Source organism: Trachurus japonicus, chromosome 9 (genome assembly GCF_045865225.1).
Source record: "Trachurus japonicus isolate A0001 chromosome 9, Traja_1.0".
NCBI classification, from domain to species: domain Eukaryota; kingdom Metazoa; phylum Chordata; class Actinopteri; order Carangiformes; family Carangidae; genus Trachurus; species Trachurus japonicus.
The window spans coordinates 6,781,555-6,802,827 of NC_140915.1; the positions used below are offsets into that span (position 1 = coordinate 6,781,555).

At 43.9% G+C, this 21,273-nt stretch overlaps 1 protein-coding gene across 2 annotated transcripts in view; it reads left to right on the forward strand.

The window, feature by feature from the left end:
• gramd2b (GRAM domain containing 2B) overlaps window positions 1-21,273 on the forward strand; it is a 339,132-nt gene that overhangs the window by 45,428 nt on the left and 272,431 nt on the right. The window lies entirely within an intron of this gene.

Sequence of the window (21,273 nt, forward strand, 5' to 3'; positions counted from 1 at the left end):
TGACTGAGCAAGTCTCCCTGCTCACCTGTTCCGCTTCCCGTCCGGCGCGTCTGCTAGTGGCGGGGCTGGTTCATCTCCACCCCCCAGAGACTCTCACGTCTGCGACCCAGACCCATTCCACGGAGACCTAGATAAGTGCCGTGGTTTTCTGCTTCAGTGCAGGCTGGTTTTTCAGCAACGACCGCTCTCCTTTTCCACAGACTCTGCTAAGGTTAACTATTTTGTCGGCTTCCTACGAGGCAAAGCACTGGCCTGGGCGGAGGCAATGAGCTCCCGCACCCACCTCGGGTCCCTGTCGTACGGGGAGTTGGAGGACAGTTTCAAGTCCGTATTTGACCACCCGAATCACTCCGGCAACGCCCCCGCTCGCCTGCTGACACTCCGCCAGGGAGCCCGCTCCGTGGCGGAGTACTCAGTGGATTTTTGGACCCTGGCGGAGGACTCTGGATGGAACGAGACGGCTCTTCAGGGCGTTTTTCTCCAAGGTCTGAGTGATCAGCTGCGGGACGAGCTTGCCCTCCGTGACCAACCCCGCGGCCTGACCGCCCTCGTCTCTCTCGCCGTTACCCTTGGCAACCGCCTGAGAGAGCGGCGCCAGGAGCGCGCAGGCCGCGCCTCCGCCTCCTCTCCTTCGTTTCCCCCCGCATTCCGACACACGCCAGCCCAACCGATCCAGTCAAGCCTCACCTCGCCATCCTCTGCTCAGCCTGCGGAGGAAGAGCCAACTCCTGATGAGCGCCTCTACAGGATTCGAGCAGGTGAGTGCTTGTATTGTGGTCAGTCAGGACATTTTGTTTTCGCCTGCCCAGCGCGGCCAAAAGACCGGGCTCATCAGTAACGGTGGGGCACTGACGGGCCAAGGCCCCGCACCAGAGGCAACCCCACCATTGGATCAACTTCAGTTACCTGCTTCGCTGTGTGTTGGCAATGTGGTTTTTCCTCTTCGAGCTCTAGTTGACTCAGGGGCCCAAGACAGTCTGCTGGACGAGAGGGAAGCTATGGAAAGATACATCGGGGATTCTCTCGCTGCAGGTATTATTCGCCCGTCCTCCTCACCTCTCGGGGCAGGGTTCTTCTTTGTAGAAAAGAAAGACAAAACACTCAGGCCCTGCATAGACTACCGGGGGCTAAATAACATCACCATAAAGAACAAGTACCCCCTACCTTTAATGTCCTCAGCTTTTGAACCACTTCAAGGGGCCAAGATTTTCTCCAAACTAGATCTCAGGAACACCTACCCCTTAGTCAGGATTCGAAAAGGTGACGAGTGGAAGACAGCTTTTAACACTCCCCTTGAGCACTTTGAATACCTAGTTATGCCGTTTGGCCTCTCCAGCGCCCCTGCTGTGTTCCAAGCCCTCATCAACGATGTGCTGCGTGACTTCCTCAACCGTTTTGTCTTTGTTTATCTGGATGACATTCTTATTTTTTCACAGACCCCTGAAGAACATGTTGTTCATGTGAGAAAAGTCCCCTCCAGTCTGTTGGAGAACAAATTGTTTGCAAAAGCAGAGAAATGTGACTTTCATTCTGACTCTGTTCCTTTCCTTGGTTTGATCATCCAGAGCGGACGGGTGAAGGCGGACCCTGAGAAGATCCGAGCAGTGGTGGAGTGGCCTGTCCCGGAGACCCGGAAGGAGTTGCAGCGATTTCTGGGTTTCGCCAACTTCTACCGCAGGTTTGTCCGTGACTACAGCAAAATTGCCTCACCTCTCACTAAACTCACCTCCGTTAATGTGAGTTTCAGTTGGTCACCTGAGGCAGACAAAGCCTTTGAAAGGCTTAAACAATTATTTTCCTCTGCACCGATCCTGGTTCAGCCTGATTCCAGCAGGCAGTACATTGTTGAGGTGGATGCCTCTGATGTTGGGGTCGGTGCAGTGCTGTCCCAGTACTCCGGCCCTGAAAATCGACTCCATCCCTGTGCTTTCTTTTCCCGTAGATTCACTCCAGCTGAACACAACTACGACGTGGGGAACCGTGAGTTGTTGGCGGTTAAACTAGCGTTGGAGGAATGGCGGCACCTGCTGGAGGGGACAGAACAACCCTTTGTGGTCTCGACTGACCATAAGAACCTTGCTTACATACAGTCAGCCAAGAGACTGAATTCACGGCAAGCCAGGTGGGCTTTGTTCTTTAACCGTTTCAACTTCACCATAACCTACCGTCCCGGTTCTCGCAACCTTAAGCCTGACGCCCTCTCCCGCCAGTTTGTGTCCCACCACAGTTCCCCTGCCCTGGAGACTATTCTGTCTCCCGAACGTGTGGTGGGCATGCTCGTCTGGGAGGTTGAAAGAACAGTGAGAGAAGCCCAGCAACAGCACCCTGACCCGGGTACGGGGCCACCTAACCGTTTGTTCCTGATTCTGTCCGTCCACAGGTTTTGAAGTGGGGCCACTCCTCCCAGCTCGCCTGTCACCCCGGGATGAACCGGACCATCTCCCTCCTCCGCCGCCACTTCTGGTGGCCGACTCTGGACAGGGACACTCGAGAGTTTGTCGTGGCCTGTACAGTCTGCGCCCGAGGCAAGGCCCTCCACCAGGCCCCAGCGGGACTTCTGTAGCCCCTACACATCCCAGGTAGACCCTGGTCACACATGGCTTTAGACTTTGTCACTGGCCTTCCGGTCTCCAAGGGAAATACTGTCATTTTGATAGTTGTAGATCGCTTCTCTAAAGCCGCTCACTTTCTTGCCATGCCCAAGCTCCCCACCGCTCTAGAGACTGCTAACCTCATTGTTAACCATGTGTTCCGTGTTCATGGTATCCCCTCTGATTTGGTGTCCGACAGGGGTCCCCAGTTCACCTCCCAGGTGTGGAAGGCTTTCGCTAAGGCCTTGGGGGCCTCAGTGAGCTTGACCTCCGGGTATCACCCTCAATCCAATGGGCTAATCAGTTCCTGGAGTCGACCCTTCGCTGTGTCGCCGCCGCCAACCCATCGTCATGGAGCACTCACCTCACCTGGATAGAGTACGCCCACAACTCCCTTACCTGTTCAGCAACTGGCCTGTCTCCATTCGAGGCTTCACTCGGCTATCAGCCCCCCCTATTTCCGGTCCAGGAACGGGAAATAGCAGTCCCTTCAGTGCAGGAGTTTGTCCAGAAGGCCCGGGAGGTCTGGAGGAGTGCTCGAAGGGTCCTGGAGCGCACCCAGGTCACGAACCAGCGCTCTGTCAACCGCCGCCGTAACCCAGCCTCCACCTACCAACCAGGCCAGCCGGTTTGGCTGTCCACCCGCAACGTTCCACTGGCCACTAAATCCTGTAAGTTGTCACCCCGTTACATCGGTCCCTTCACCATTGAGAAGGTCGTTAATCCATCCGCCGTCCGGTTGACCCTGCCCAACTCCATGAAAATCCATCCCACCTTCCACATGTCGCAGCTCAAGCCTGTTTCCACCTGTTCCCTGTCCCCTCCATCCGAGCCCCCGCCTCATCGATGACCATCCTGCTTTCACTGTGCGTCGGTTGATGGACGTCCGGCACCGGGGGCTCCAGTACCTGGTGGATTGGGTGGGGTATGGTCCCGAGGAGCGCTTGTGGGTTCCTCGCTCCTTCATCTTGGACGCTGACCTCATCTCTGCCTTCCACCGTGACAATCCTGGCCGGCCGGGTGGGTCGCCGGGAGGCTCCCGTTGAGGAGGGGGGTACTGTTTGGGGTTCCCCTGTGTTTTTTTTCTGTGTTTCTCACCGGTGTTTTTTCCCTGCCTGCAGTTGTCCGGACTCGCCACCTATTGCAGCTCCGACTCGTCCGGCCTGGTCCCGGTCCCGGTCCCCGCCGGCTCCAATCCTCCGTGGCCCTGTTGATGAAGATCAGAAAAATGGGCTAAATAACTAATCTTACATCTCACCCCAAAAATAAATTCTGGACTCAAAATAACTCGCTGGAAAGGATGGATCCGACATAGAGTTGTCTTTTATTTCCTTTAACCAGAAAGCAAACAAAGTTCAACCCGAGCCACTTACAGATACAAAGTTTGAAAAGAAAAGTAACAAAGTATCAGGCTGCATGCAAAGCACACCCCAAGACATACATCTAGGAGTAGTTAAGTGACTGACTCCTTACCAAAAGTTGAAGGCTTATATAGGCCTAGGTCTATTCCCAAGTCGATTCACCAGACTGTTCTCTGAGGGTCCCAATTCCCCTCGTCCCCATCCCCACTGCCATAACTCTATCAGATGGGAGACGTGGAAAAGGCGATGGCAACCGCCTTCACAGACCCTGCATAATAATGTGAACCTGCTTGCTAGTTGACCTCTGATCTACCCCTCTCTCTCTCTGGCTGCACATAAACAGTTGGCTGATCTTTAAGTCACAAAACATACTCCTTTCAATTAGATATACAGAACAAAACATTATATAATCATTTGTGATCATTTAAGATGATCAACATTAAATCTTAAACTAATAGATACATAATGAGTATATGTCTTTTTTAATAGTAGCATAATATTGTCTTTCAGCATTAACCTATTACAAACTTTCATGTCATTTATGATGAAAAATACCACAACATTCCCCCCTGTGTGACTGGCCAAGTCACAAACAATCCCAATTGATGAATTCAACATGTCAACCTACATGTAGTCATGGATTCCACAAATCGGGACAGAAGGAAGTCCAACATAAATCAAAATAATGACAGAGTCCATAAAAGTAATACATCAGACATCAAAACCAAACCAAAAATAAAATACACACAATACGAGAATCTTCAAAACATGATAAATGATGACAATTACATGTTTCTCCTCAAGGCTCTCAAAACTTAGTTACAAGATTATAATCCCTTTAACACAAAATATAATAAAAAGAGTGCTCAAGTGACAAGAAAATGAAATTGTGCTCTCGTGTAAAAGATAGATATATAAAAGCATGCAATGTTTCCTTCACTTATTCATCCTTCAAACCTTGAACTGTCTACATGATTCAGACAAAATGAAGTATGCCACAGTAGTAGCATTCAAGAATCTTGTCGACACGATGTCTACCCTCAACCTCTTCTTTCTCTAAACTGCGGCCAGTAGAGGGCACTCCTTGCTCTTCACTGACTACGGATGGGTGTTGTGACATCTGAGATTGGGCAAACCCCATCTCTCGTTGCATCAGCGTAGGTCCTCCTCCATTGATGTTGTAAAACGGGTATCCTAGTTGACTCCAATTCTCTGCATATCCTGGCACCGGGAATGGACTCGTGATCATCGCATTTGGTGGGAGGTGTCGATCTTGGCCACCTGGTTGGTTAGTTGGTTGGCTCTGAATTCTCTGGTTTGGATTGAAATAAGGTGAAGTATTTGGCCAGTGGCTAGGCAGGGAGGGCTGGTTCTGTCCACCCTCGTTACTTCCCTGCCTGGCACTTCCACTTTGGTCAGCCATGTTAATCTATATGGACAACAAATAAAGATTGATTAGTTCATCTTTCCAGCTTTCAGAATCATTCTGATAGTTCTTCTGTTCTTCTAATGCCTTCATTCCTATTGCTACTATAAAAGATCCCTCATAAAGTGTAGATCTAATCTTATATGGCTTTATTCGCCAATTTGGCATCTTTTTGCAACTGGCAGGGTTTCAACAATCGAGCGTCCAAATATCCTTACCACTGTTAAATTATACATACAGCTTCTCACATAAGTAAGGTTAACTTCTTCATTTGCTGGTATTTGTTCATGTTTAATAGCCAACAATCCTGCTGCCAGTGCACAATCAGCTGTTAGTTGTCCAGTTTTAATTTCAACATGACTAGAGATTATTATATAGTAAATCAATATGAGAAGTGCTACTACTGCACCTCCTCTACATAAAATGTATTTATGTTTTGGCTTTCTTCCAGCTGTTCTTTTCCTCCATATAATCACGCTTTGTGTCTGTTTTAATGTAGTTATAGTAGCCTGTTTTGGTCTTTCTCGGCTTTCTGCTTTAATTTGTTCTAGTTTAACATTATTGTCAGAGGGTCTTTGTTCCTCCTGCATTTTGCTTCAGTGCCAGTCTCTTAGAACGTCTTTCTTTCACTATTTCTTCGGGCTGCGTCTGGTCCTGCAGGGAGGCGTGGCCGTCCCTTAGATTCCCCTGCGATTGGATCTGTCCCTGCGGGGAGGCGTGGCCGTCCCCTTCTGGTTCCTGTGGATCACTTGTGGCTCCAGGTGGTCTCTCTGCTTTGCAGCAGTGGTTCAAATGATACCAGAGAGTCTTACCTTCTACTTTCAAAGCAGTAGGTGTTACTATAATGACTTTGTAAGGGCCTTCCCTTCTTGGTTGATTCCACTTGCGTTTAAACACCCTCAGGTAGACCCAGTCTCCTGGTTCAATACTCTTGAGCGGTTCTGGAATGACAGCTTCTCTGTTCTCCACTGCTCCTTTGACCTGTTGAGATATAACCTTGTATATTTGAGTCAGCTGCTGTAAATAACATGTCAATTCTCTTTCACATTGTTCAAGTGGTGGACCTTTATACGGGCCCCTGAAGAAGGGGACCAGCATTGGTCTTCCAGTAAGCATTTCATGCGGTGTTAGATGTGTCATTCGGTTAGTTTGCATTCGCATTCCCATTAGTGCCAAAGGTAAAGCATCTACCCAGTTCAACCTATACTGGCTGTTAGCAATGATCTTTGCTAACTTAGATTTTAACACTCCGTTAGCTTTTTCCACAATTCCCTGTGATTGGGGATGATAGACACAGCCAAACTTTTGATTTATTCCCAACATTTTACACGCTGTTCTAATGGTATTAGCCACAAACGCTGGACCGTTATCCGATGAAAGAAAATCTGGCACGCCGAACCGCGGGAAGATGTCGCGACATAAAAATTTCGCAGTCGATTTTTGATCTGGTCCTTTAGTGGGGACAGCTTCTACCCATCGGCTGAATCTGTCTATCACCACTAGGATGTATCTATATCCTCTTATCCGTTCTGTCATATCAATATGGTCCATTACTAAATGCCGAAAAGGACCATCCGGCGGTGGCATGTGTGAAATTGGCGCTGAAAAACTTTTTCTAATATTATGACGCGCACACACATCACATTCATGCAACACTCTTTCCACAGTACTCGCTAAGAAAGGTGACCACCAGACATTTTGTATTCTTTTTATCACCTCCCCCCTTGCGCAATGGTCAGGGCCATGCGCATCACGAATAGCTACCTTTAACAATGCACTTGGTATTACAAAATGTCCATGAATACTTCTCCATAGTCCCTCTTCAGGACCAGAGGCGGTTTTAACTGCACCTCGATTCTTCCAGACAGACTGCTCATATGGACCAGCCCTGTCTTGAGCAAGTATTAAAGACGCCACATCAGCTAGAGGTGGAACATCTTCAACCATCAGCATGGGACCTATAGTTTCACTAGCTGCTGCTTGTTTAGCCATTTCATCTGCTAAGTTGTTACCCTTAGCAATCAATGAGTTTGCCTTCTGGTGGGCAGCACATTTTATAATAGCAACCGCTAAAGGGAGCTGCATCGCCATCAGAAGATCAGCAATAGCCTCAGCATGCATAACAGGTGATCCATCTGCTCGGACAAAACCTCTTTGCTTCCAAATACTACCATGCACATGACACACTCCATAAGCATATTGTGAGTCTGTATATATGTTGACACGTTTGTTTTCACTGAACTTACACGCAGCAGTCAGCGCTTTAAGTTCTGCCAACTGTGCTGAACAAGGTTGTGGTACTTTAATTGCTTGTTGTTTTTCGAACGTACCATCATGTTTGAGTTCCACAACAGCATAACCTGCGTGGTTACCCCTGACATCTCTGAAACATGATCCATCCACAAATAAAGTTAGTTCAGCCTCAATTGGTTCATTATACAGATCATTCCTAGGTTTCAAAAATGTGTCAGTTATCTCTACACAATCATGAGGAGAGCCCTCCTCAGGTAAAGTTATGCGAGCTGCAGGGTTGGCTGTCTTGCAGCGCTGGATCGTTAATTCTGGTGCTGACAAGATAACTTCATAACCAGTCTTCCTGGCCTGCGTTAAGACAAATCTGGGACTCGTGAGCAGGGCATGCAACTGATGCGTTGTATATAATATCACCGGGTGTCCCATAGTCAAAGTTGAAGCTTTTTGAAAAGCAAATGCAGCTGCTGCCAATCCCTGATAACATGGGGGCAGTCCTGCTTCAACAGTATCCATCTTTGTACTATAATAAGCCAAGGGTTGTTTCACCGAACCTGCATCCTGCATCAATACTGCACAAGCGTATCCATTTCTCTCAGCAACATACAAATGAAAAGGTTTAGAATAATCTGGATGTCCCAGTGCTGGAGCAGTCTGTAAATCTCTCTTTAAAGCTTCAAATGCCGCTTCGGCCTCATCAGTCCATTGTAACTGAGCACCACTGTCTTTTTGTCCTGCAGTATGAATAATTGCACGCAGTGGAGCTGCTTTAAGAGCATATTCACAGATCCATGGTCTGCTGTAACCACACATTCCCAAAAACGTTAACATCTGTGAAACTGTCCGTGGTTTTGGTGATTTAATTATCACTTGGAGTTGTGAGGGGGCTATGAGCCTCTTATCTCCACACAATCTCCTGCTAAGATACTCCACCTCCTGACAGCAGAACTGGAGTTTCTCTTTGCTGACCTTATGACCCTGTTTTGCAAGCGCAGTCAGAACAGCCAGGGAATCCCTCTCACACTGCTCCTTCGTTGGGCTGCATATCAGAATGTCATCCACATATTGTATCAAAGTACTGGTGATATCAAGATGATTCAAATCATCCCTTAAGACTAAATTAAATTTTGTTGGGCTATGTTTATAGCCCTGTGGTAACCTTTGATATGTGTACTGATTATTCTCAAATGTAAAGGCAAAAAGATACTGAGAGTCTGGATGCACAGGCACACTGAAAAAAGCAGAACATAAATCAATGACTGTGTAGTACTTGGAGTCCGCAGGCACGTTGGAGAGCAGGGTGTGTGGATCAGGAACGACAGGCGCCTCAGCCTCCACTATGGCATTAATAGCTCTAAGATCATGTACTAATCGATAATCGTTTGAATGTGGTTTCTTTATGGGGAAGATCGGCGTGTTGCAGGGACTTTTAGTTTTAATCAACACTCCTGCTTCCACCAGACCTGCTATAATGGGCCTGATGCCTTCAATTGCCTGTTGCTTGAGTGGATATTGTCTTTTATATGGCAACATAACATTTTTCCTAAGTGGTACTCGTACTGGTTCAGCTGACTTTACTAATCCCACATCAGTCTTGTGTTTTGACCATAATGTTTGTGGAACTTGACTCAACATGTGCTCATGTTCTAAAGAGAGTGTTAATTGTTTACATGCACCCTCATGCACTATTACTCTCTGTGTGATCCCATTGTCATTAACATCTATTATTATTTTCTGATATGTTTTGTCAGGGGAAATATATACATTTTCCTTTCCCGTTGACTCCCAATCAGTAATTTGTGATGCAGCTTTTACCATTTCTCCTAATTGATATGACTGAAACTCCCCTCTCACCCACAGTGCCGCGTGAGGCAAGGAACATGAAACCTGAAACCAGGGATGCAGCTCTGTTGGAAGGTTTATGACTGCAGCTACACCCTGAGGCCCCTGGTAGATAACCCTGCTGGAGAAATAATAAACTTTATTATTCATCAAAGCTTTCCAGCATGCTTCATAATCTAAATATTCCTGTTCCCTGTCATACAGCAATGTACAGTGAAGTGGCAGTTCAGGTTCATTTCCTATTCCTAATTGCAACTCCAAACATGCTTTCCATTTTTCCCATTCTTGTGTCAATTTTGATTCAGGGTTTAACTGAAGCCAGTATACAACAGATGATCCACACACTATTTGCCCAGAATTGTATTCTTGGTGGATTTGTGCCATAATTTTACACGGTGTACTTTCATCTTGAAAATCTATCCATAACCCATCTGGAGTACACTTAATATTAGCTTTTAACGCGCATAATATATCTCTTCCTAAAAGATTAACAGGTGTGTTCTTAGAGTACAGTAGTGGAGCAACCACTGTTTTTCCTTCTATTTTCATTAATTTGGTTGGGTCATCGGTATAATTTGACTTTTCCCAGAGAAGCCCACTGTCTTAACAGCCGTGTCAGACAGAGGGATGTTTTCAATTGTTTTTCCGATACAAGAATAACTAGCCCCTGTATCAATCATAAAAGCATAGTTTGTATCGGATATTGTTACTGTAACAATAGGTTCATCCTGAGACTGTCTTGAGACAACGGGTGCCAATAAATTTCTAGTAGGCCTCTCTGGGCAGCCCTATTGCTGCATCTCGTTTGACCATGGAGCATTCTGACACTCATTACGAAAGTGTCCCGGTGCTCCACAGCTCCAACATATGACGTCGGACACCACTCTTGCTGATCTGCGGGGCGTGGTCTGTTGCATTAGTGATCCTCTCCTCCTCCCACGAAATGGTGGTCTGAATCTCTCCATAGGCTGTCCCCTAGGACGATAGTCTCTATATTCATCTTCGTCGTAGTTCACATAACGAGAGGAAGAAATTGTCTGTCCTTCTTGCTGTCTTCTTGGATTTTGTTGAGCCAGTGGATAGGGCCTCAGCACAAATTGTTCAGGTTCTCTTGGCGGTTTAGCTTGTTCTTCAGCTGTTGCAGCTGTAACCACCGGTGCCTGGACTTTTGCTTTATCCTTCTTTTGTTTGGCATTTAACTCATTCAACTGCAGTTGAGTTAGTTTGGCCATCAGATTTTTGTTGGCTTCATTCTCCTTTTGTTTTTCTTTTCTAACGTTCTGCACATGATGAATGATGTGCTCTGAGAATAGAGGCCAATCCATCTTCATAAATCCCACCACATCATCCAGACGTTTTTGCACTTCAGGTGGCAGAGTCTTTTTAACCATCACTTTGAACAGGCTTTTTGTAGTATCATCTTTATTCCACGGACTCCCGGTCTCTTCTTTCCATCTTTTTTGGAAATCACGTAGGAACTTGGACGGACATTCATCATCTTTCAGTGTTTCTCCTTCCAGCTTGGATGGATCCATTCTTTCAGGAAATTGTTTTCTTAGTCCTGCCCAGATATTGTTTCGGTGACCGTTAAACCCGATGGCATCACACGTATTCCCACGCACAACATCTTCCAAGTTAGCATCTTGGAAGATTTCTTCTGTTGTCTGTTTTCCTACTATGTACATCAATATCGACTTCAAATCTCCAAGAGCCAGAGTTATTCCAGAAGTGTTTTGTTCAAAAGCAGTTATAAATCTGCCAGCCCCTTCGTTAAGGTCAGGAAGACGTCCTGCCAATCCGATCATGTCACCGAACGACCATGGCACGTATCTTGGCTTGTTCGGAGGCTTCACCACAATAGGGCAGATGGCATTTTGTTGCTGGGATCTTCCCGCTGCCTGTCCAACCAATTTCCCGTCTCTTAGTATCATGGGTTCTTCAGGACAATCTCGGGCGGCAGCCGGTTTTGGAGTACCAGTTGGGTATTCTTGCTGCTCAACTTCAGGTGGCTGCTCACGTTCTTCATCATCCCATTGATGTACATCAACACATATTTGTTGTTCAGCTCTTTGGGATCTTGGTTTAACGTCTCTGGAAGATACGAAAACTTCCTGTAGCTCATCCAGTTGAATTTTTCTTAAACGTTGCATTTCTTTTAAGTATACTTGTTGAGTCTCTACTATGGTTTTGTCTTCCATAATCATTGTACCAGTCAGCTCCATCTTCATGTGTGGGGGAGAGTCTTTAACATCGAAATCGACCTTTCTTTTCAATTGCTCATCAACAGTTTTCATTTCTTCTTCCAGTCGTTTTATTTGTTCAGAAATTGTGTCACATGCTTTCGTTTTTTGTTGATAATGTTGTTGGTAAGTTACAGGTGACCATTGAGCCTGCTTGCCTGAAATCTCCTGTTGAAATGCATCAGCTGTTCCATCCAGGGATTTCCTTCTCACACTGGCTTCACCTCTTTCTTTTTTCTTTCGGTCCAGTGATTGTGTTATAATTCGTTCATACTCTCTTCTGTCTTCCTCTTCCTGTTGTTTAGATGTTCTTGGCATGTTATACATTTTAATATCATTCTGCACTTCTTCCATAGAGTCCACACTGAATGCAGACTGCCTTGATTGTTTTTCTTTTTTCAGTGCAGCTTCATGGGTGGAGCGCATTCTCTTCAGTATGCGCTCATCACGTGACGTATCACTGTCGTCTTCTTCCTCATCAGAGGACGGCTCCTCCCATGACACCGAAAATTTTCCCTTAAGTCCGCCTTTCCTGTCCACTTTAGTTCCTCTGGCTGGGAACTGCCCCACTGAGCCTCCTCCCTTATGGACTGTGTATGGAGGGGGGTCTAGATGCAGCGGAGGGGCTGAAGGAGCAGCAGGCTCTTTTCTGCACTTCTCCTTTTCTTTATCAGCCTGTTCCGCAACAATAGGCAACTGAGTGGCACCCAAGGTCTGACGTCGAGCTGCCAAACGAAACCATCTTAACACCTCTCTTTCTTTGGCCCGTTCCCCTTCACGCTTTTTACTTTTATCCAAAGATTTATAATGTTTAATGTTAGCTTCCACTTCGTTGCAACAAGCAATATTGAAAGTTCCCCCAAGCGGCCATTGTAAAGTCCCAGTAATTCTTTTATGCCACGTTTTCATACAGCTTTGTATTTGAGATGCATGATCTGGATGCTGATTTATCACCATCTCTACTGGTGATTGCATCCTGTTTTCCTTCACCGGTTTATTACCCATGCTTTCTGGTGCCTCAGATGTTAAGTCCAAGTTAGTTGTAGTCTCTATCTGTTGTTTAGTTTTTAATTCGTCTGTTTTTATAATACTTATTAAAGCATTAATTCGCCCAACTGTGATACCGTATTTTATTCTTTGTTTGTCAGTAAGTTCAAAGTCTAATTCATTTATTGAATTATGTTCGTCAGGAGCGTTTTCTTTATTAAGGATCCCAAACTGTCCTGTCTCCCACTTGACCTGTCGAGGGATAATTGATATAGTCAGCCGTGGATCTGCTGTTCCACTGTTCTTCCCTGCAACAGTCAGCCCCTCTGGAATAGCCAGAAACGGGGTTAAAGACACACTAGCTCTAGATCTGGGGCTCCTACAAAGTTGATCTAATATATAGGACAAGTTTTTAGAATTCCAAATACCTTTTAATGTGTCTTCCCACGGTATAAACGGATAATCCTCTTGTGCCTGATCCAAGCTTTTAAACGTTGTCAAATGCCACAACCTCTGGCTTATTAAATGCTCACTTTGCCAACATATAGCCCTCTTTTTATTTCTATACACGTTCTCTAACCAAAAGTGAGTCCTGATTCCTTGAGTTTCAATTTCACCTTCGTTAAGGGTGATCAAGGTTTCATCAGTTTGATTAGTTTCATCCATCCGTTGAGGATGCTATTTTTATTAATTGCTATTAAGTAATTCAAATCAAATCTTCATTCAAATACAATTTTATTGTTATGCATATTTGCATTTCAAATTTTACAACTAATTTTCTCAAGTTTCAATTATTGTTAACCTTATGTATTCCTTACTCGCATTCACTTTATTAGAAGTTAATACTGGTCACTTACTATTCAATTAGTTTATATATTGCTTTTTAACTTTTATTTTTATCACTTACTTCACAAATTCGTCAGCTCTATTACCCAATGATTTATTTTCCACTCATTCACCCACGAACCACATTCACTCCAGCACCTAAACCACACTTAGTTTATAGGCACCCCTCTCAAACCAACATCATCCAAAGTTTTTATCTTTACTGATTTATTGCCAAGTTAACAACTTTCAACACTCAGCGATCCTCTTAATCCTTGAAAAATTTCAACTAAATCCTCCTCTCTCCTATCTACTTATTAAAACACAACTCCTCACACTCGGCTAAATTCCTAACTGACATACAAATTCACATGTAACACATTATAACCCAATATTTCTCCTTTTCAAACAGATTCTGTCAAACTCACTCACTCTCCCTTTTCATCTCTTCTCCCACACAAAGCCCTACACACACACACTCTCTGCTGCAGCTCCACACACACACAGGCTCCGCTGTAGCTTCTCACTCTCTCTCTCCTTCATTCACATTTCATTTACAACAGTTCACAAACACTTAATCAGTACTGCACACATTCAGATTATATGATAGATTAATATGGAATAATACACGATTAATCGTAGGCCTCTGCGTATATACAATGATCATGCATTCACTTTGCTCACGTCTACCTCGACGGAATATTACCAATAGCTCTTCACTCGAGCTGGCATTCACTTTCTCACACGTCTACCTCGACGGAGTATTACCAGTGGCTCTTCACTCGAGCAGGTGTATCGTCACACGCATCACCGGACCATTATACCTCTAATGGATTTATTTGTCCACACGACAAAAGAAGTCGCCACACGCGACGCGCACTACACTTATTAAATTTGACTATATTTTTCCTAAACCGGTCGCTACCTGCGACTGTGCGCTTACACTCACTTACTCATCGCTTCCTGCGATTGCGTGCTGCAAAGCTTGTCCCCTCGACAATAATCGCTTCCTGCAACTGCACGCGTCACTTGTTTACACAATCTGAAAGGATGTCAGATTTATAGAGAGAAAGAAAGAAAAAGTAAAGGTGAAGGTTAGAAAAGTCAGAATTCGGATCCAGCCTTAACAGCTTCACTTAATGATTCTAAGGTTCTTTTGAGAGTGAGATTTGAAACCACCTGAGAGCAGACCACGCATTAATTATTTACCAATTATAATCAAATTAACTTTGCGCGCTTACCTTTTCAATGATTTTGAAGAACGCGTGATCAAACTCTCAGTTGTCTTCTTCTCTCAGCAAACTCCTGGCTCTAGCTCGCCAAAATGATGAAGATCAGAAAAATGGGCTAAATAACTAATCTTACATCTCACCCCAAAAATAAATTCTGGACTCAAAATAACTCGCTGGAAAGGATGGATCCGACATAGAGTTGTCTTTTATTTCCTTTAACCAGAAAGCAAACAAAGTTCAACCCGAGCCACTTACAGATACAAAGTTTGAAAAGAAAAGTAACAAAGTATCAGGCTGCATGCAAAGCACACCCCAAGACATACATCTAGGAGTAGTTAAGTGACTGACTCCTTACCAAAAGTTGAAGGCTTATATAGGCCTAGGTCTATTCCCAAGTCGATTCACCAGACTGTTCTCTGAGGGTCCCAATTCCCCTCGTCCCCATCCCCACTGCCATAACTCTATCAGATGGGAGACGTGGAAAAGGCGATGGCAACCGCCTTCACAGACCCTGCATAATAATGTGAACCTGCTTGCTAGTTGACCTCTGATCTACCCCTCTCTCTCTCTGGCTGCACATAAACAGTTGGCTGATCTTTAAGTCACAAAACATACTCCTTTCAATTAGATATACAGAACAAAACATTATATAATCATTTGTGATCATTTAAGATGATCAACATTAAATCTTAAACTAATAGATACATAATGAGTATATGTCTTTTTTAATAGTAGCATAATATTGTCTTTCAGCATTAACCTATTACAAACTTTCATGTCATTTATGATGAAAAATACCACAACACTGTGCCCTGCCAGTAATTGTAGCCTCTTCATCCTTTCTCGCCATAAAAGGAAAATCTAAACCTGATTCCTGAGTCCGTGTCTGCATTTTGGTTCCAGTCCCGTGCACTCATCCTAACACTTGTACTGTAAACTGAGAGATGAATGCCTTTTAAAACAAGAAAAGCAGTAGGAATGTTAAAAAGGTAGAAGAAAATGCAGAAATCCTCCTTACTGTATTTAAGTGGAACAGTTTAAATTTGCAGCTAACCTAACAGTAAGAAAAACTAATAAACCAGTGCCAACACAGCTGAAGCAATGACTGAGAATAGATTTTAAAAAAACATGTAAGAAGGAGGCTGACTTTGTATGGAATGGCTGGAAATTATATGAGTTGTTGAACATTAGTATAAAGAAATTGAAAAGCTGTAATCTACTCAAACATATTTAAAATGGAGAGCTTAAAAACATTGTTGAACCATCACTAGATGAAGCAATATCTGAAGGGTAAATGAGCTTAATCGGATCTTGTGATTGCATTGTCTAATCATGTAATCCCACTCTTGTTTTCCTGAAATGTGTGATTGTATTTTATTTGTGTCTTGTGTGTTTGGTGTAACTATTCTGCTTTTGTGCTGCCGTCTTGGCCAGGTCACTCTAGTAAAAGAGGTTTTAAATATCAAAGAGGTTTTTACCTGGTTAAATAGGAGATTGATTGATTGATTGATTGATTGATTGATTGATTGATTGATTGATTGATTGATTGATTGATTGATTGATTGATTGAAAGTAGAACATGTAAGCAGGAGGCCGAATTACATAACATGGTGGAAAAATACCAGAATTGTTTAAGGTTAGTGTAAAGAAAATGTCTTAAAGCAGAAGTAAGCGATATTTTTGTGTTAATATAAGTCTTAAATAGTTATATCTTCCGACAGCAATCACTTATATAGAGTGTTTGGACCGAAACACAGGTCTCTCAGTCACTCTGCTCTGCTCTGAGCCGAGGAGAAAAGTTTTCTTGTATCCTACAAGTTTTATCCAATGAGGAGAGAGAACGGCATGAAGGGCTGTGTGTGCAGCCAAGGGATGCGCGTGAATGTGGTGACGTAGGGACGAGGACCAATAGATCCATGACGAGGGCGGGGGCTGCTAACTCCATCGGCTGACAAGACGTTATGGTGTGTTCAAGGCAACTCGTAACTCGTGTTTTTCCGACCTGTGAACTCGTACCAGTTCGATCTGGTACGAGTTCACGGGTCGGAAGTTATGAGTGGCCGTTATAGTGACTTTCACCGGTAAAACAGGTCGGAAAAACACGAGTGGGTTGCCTGGAACGCTACAAAGTCGTAAGTCGTGACTTGAAGCTGTAATTTACGGTTTCAAAAGCCTGCCTGGAACGCAGCATTAGCCAAAACGACCGGATCGCTTACTTCTGCTTTAAACCAACACTAAGTAACTTTTCAACCATCATATAATATTTCTGTCAGGACCACTATGTCAAAATAATATTTATTTACTTGCACAGTTTAATTTGGCGGTATGGTACTGTTCTGGGACCCCCTGCTCTTCCACGCGCTTGCGTGGAAAGCCTGAGGCAGGAAGAGCACCTTCCTGCCCTTCACGAGCCATCATGAACGGCATAAGCAGGGAGCGCAGCAGCAAAGAAAACCCAGACAGAGCAGAGCAACCAACAAGATATAATGACAGGAGGAGCTGGGGCGGAGGTGGGTTGCAAAAAAGCCGGCAGAGGAAGCAGCAGCAGCAAGGGAGGTGACGTCGGGCTACAGCAGTTTAAACAGCGCGCCCTGAATGCAGTTCCCCAATAGGGGAGTCAGCTGAGCCATCAGCTGACCTGCACAGGTGAAGACAGTTACGCTGTGCTGATTAGAGCTTGACGTCATGGCCTGCCAGAACTAACGCTATACGCTTAATTTTCAGAACTTTTGTGAAATAACTTTGTGTTTGTGCGCAAAATACATTAATGCAAGTATCCAAAATACAACTATGGTGTCTGAAAACACTTTGTTAAAAACTGAAATTTTCATAGGGAGGCTAATAATTTTGTCCTCAACTATTCCAGAAACATGTAACCAGCTCTAAGTTCCTGTTTCCCACACAGAGACGGTGACAGTGGAAACAAAACCAATGTTATTTTTAAAAAAAATGCACATGTGTGCATCCTACACACACACACACACACACACACACACACACACACACACACACGACCACTTGACAAGTGGATTAGCACGTCTTTTATGGGTGAGTGAGTTTAACTTCAATACCACTAACCGCCACACGCCGTCACTTCTCCTTACTGGTACCTCGTGACTGTGACTAAACCCGCGTACCTCCGTTACATGTGATCAGTGTACACTGAAAACATGTCTTGACAACATGTGTCAATGTAGTGAAACCAGTTAACAGTGACACATTCGTCCTAAGATTTGAAGAGGCCAGAAGTTCAACCACAGAAAACGTGACCTATATGATCTCTAGACACTGTGTGGTTGATGATACGTGTCTTGCATGTAACTTCCTGTTTTTCAATGGAGGAAAGAAGAAACAATACACACACACATTTTTTCAAACCAAACATTGCAAACAAAACGAAATATTCTGCTTTCCAGTGTGGAAATCTCAAATGTCAAACAAACAGACTCTAACAAAACTGATAATCCCTTATAAAATATAAAAAGGCATTGTATTTGTGTGTAAGTATGTTTGCAGAGTTTCCACACCAACTGTGAAACATCATCTCTCACCTGAGAGTCTGATCATATTTTTATGAAGACTGAATAATGAAGACAAGGTCTTTAAACTGTAAGTTAAATAAATAGTTTTTTTGTGTTTAGGCAACACTTTTAGAAACTATAGCAATCGATAATAAAGAAAAAAACGTTATCATCTTTATAAACATTTCAACTATTTCAGAATGACTTTAGGATTACTACTAATAAATAATAATACATCTCAATAGACAAGACTGTGTCTACATTTTACTGTAAAGTTTAAATGGAGTCTCTAGTGAAAGTATACCAGAGCAGTAGACGTCTGAAAAAGTCCAATCATTTTTTTCCCTCCTACCATTCATGGGGAATTTTTGCAGTTTTTCGTGACTATAGTTTAATATATATATATTTTTTTTCCCTGGGTCCTCTCAAAGTTTGCTCTCAGAGTGTCAACCGGCTGAGGCTGTAAATGTACAATTCAACAATTAAATACTGACAAATGCAGGGGTTTTTTTTCTAACTTTTTTTTTTTTTATAGAAGCTGATCTTCCTCTTCACATGAACCATAAAGCAGATCAAAGTTCATATTATTAGGGCCACGGGCCATCGCACCGGGCACTACTGTTATTGTGTGGATTTTTTCCTAGTTTTTATTTTTTTTCATCTTCCGGACGCTTTTTCAATTCGCTACTAGTCCTGCAACTCTTCGAGTTTGTCCTGCAACTCTTCGAGTTGGGCCACGGGGCTACTGCCGGTTGGACAAATTATATATCAAAACGTGCGTCTTGATCGGGATCGGTATGCTATTACTTTTCTCAACAGTCTACGAATTTTTCGCCACGTAAGTCGCGAAAAACTGCGCAAAATTTTGCATTGAAGTCAATGGGACGGGCGAAAAAAACAGAGCGAAAAAGACCAATCATTGGAGTTTAACAAACGTCTACTGCTCAGGCATACTTTCACCTAGAGACTTCATTTAAACTTTAAACAGTAGACACAAGTCTTGTGTATTGTCGTATTACTCCGCGTTTTGATAGGTCATATAGTTTTTGATCAATCCCTGTTCAATGACCATGATCATTTTTGGAGAAATTATGAGTTTATAATGGGTGTGTATTGCACGGAATGTTCGTGTCAGAGTGCGTGACATCATCGGTTAGAGTGGGAGAGATGCCAGAAAAACTCCAGATTTTTTCTCTTTCCACACCCGGCCCGGCCACAATTTACACTCTACACACATAATTTTTTCAGAATTTGTAAGACAAACTTGTTATCTCTCATGTCATGTGCTCAAAATATCAGAGAGACTTACAGAATTTACAGAATAAGCCTCTGAGTGCGGCCACGTCTGTCTCTGCTCCTCATTGACTCCAATACAAATATTTTCTGAGAGAAGCAGAACGGACCGATGTTTTAAAACTGCCAGCGTCTCCAAAATATTTACTGTAGAAACACCAAATCGTACCAAATTTTTCAGGAAGTCCTTAGAGCAACGTGATCTGTGTTTTGTTCTGATAGGAGTTACCGTTTTGTCACAGTAAGCCTAAATGTGAGACCGGTGCAGAGGCAGAAAATCGCTCTTTTTCTCCACGTTTCTGTCTGTCTCAGCCTGCGGGGGTCCCTATCGCCGTGGTAACCTCTTTGATCCTCAGGCCAGAGCTCGTTAACTTCATAAACAATCCACCTGGCGCTCGTTTAAATGTTTATAAACAGAGACACAGCTAAATCAGACTGACACAGGATGCAGCTCATAGTCACACACTCACACACACACACACACACACACACACACACACACACACACACACACACACACACACACACACACACACACACACACACACACAGACTCTAGAACCAGCTTCATGTGATTACAGTTACACACACACACACACACACACACACACATCAAAACACACAGGTAGCACTCCTCTCCCACACTCTAACACACACACAACTTCATGTGATTATACACACACACACACACACACACACACACACACACACACACACACACACACACACACACACACACACACACACACACACACACACACACAGTTAACCTAATGTGATTACAGCTCCTCCATATCAGTGCTTATAGAAAGATGATCATGTGTCTGTCTGATCAGCTCTGTCTTGACCTTAAGATCGTGGGTTTGATTCCCATGTTGACAGAGATGGCAAAACCGGCAGTAGCCCCGTGGCCCATTCAAAATTTCCCGAGAGGAAATTTTCTAGTTAGTTATACTATTATATAGTATTCAAGTAGAAACTCTGAAATGTCTGGTAGTGAATGATGCTCAGTTCTTCTCAGTTCAGCTTCATTACAGTTCATGAATGTTTTAATGTTATATCAGAGACCACATGAGAACTCACACATATGAACAAATAAACTACATCTCCATCAGAATGACCATTATCCTTTCCATATTTGCCTATTATTTCTTAGTGTGTATACAACAGGAACAGAAGGCTATGGCAGGGCTGCTGGCAGAGGGAGAAATCTATCTGAGAATGCATGTGAGAAACAGAGGGCTAAACAGTTTGGATTAAGAACAACACATCAGATTTGACCTGTAGGTGTCAGGTGGAAATTCTCAATTAACTCAGTAAATGAAGCTCAGTTTTACAGGAACATGAGTCTGTGTCCTATTGCAGCTACATAACTGTTACAGTGTGTTATTAGTGCCACGGGGCTGTGGCAATCCTGTGTGTTTCTTCTTATTATTCATTTTCTGTTGCCACGACCCGGCTCATCGATTGTGACAAAGGACAGGGAGGGACACGAACTGCGAACGATATAATGGTAATTTATTTTTTAAGGGATATTTAAACATTTTGGCAAATTCACCAATTGCCACAATCCAGTTCGTTCATTACCTTTAACTGCCGGTACAAGCTGTTTTTAGATCGGCGGGGCAGAGACGTATTTTCACGTTTCCCTCATAAAACTCATCAAATACACAATCCAACAACTCCACAACGCTCTGGTGGACAA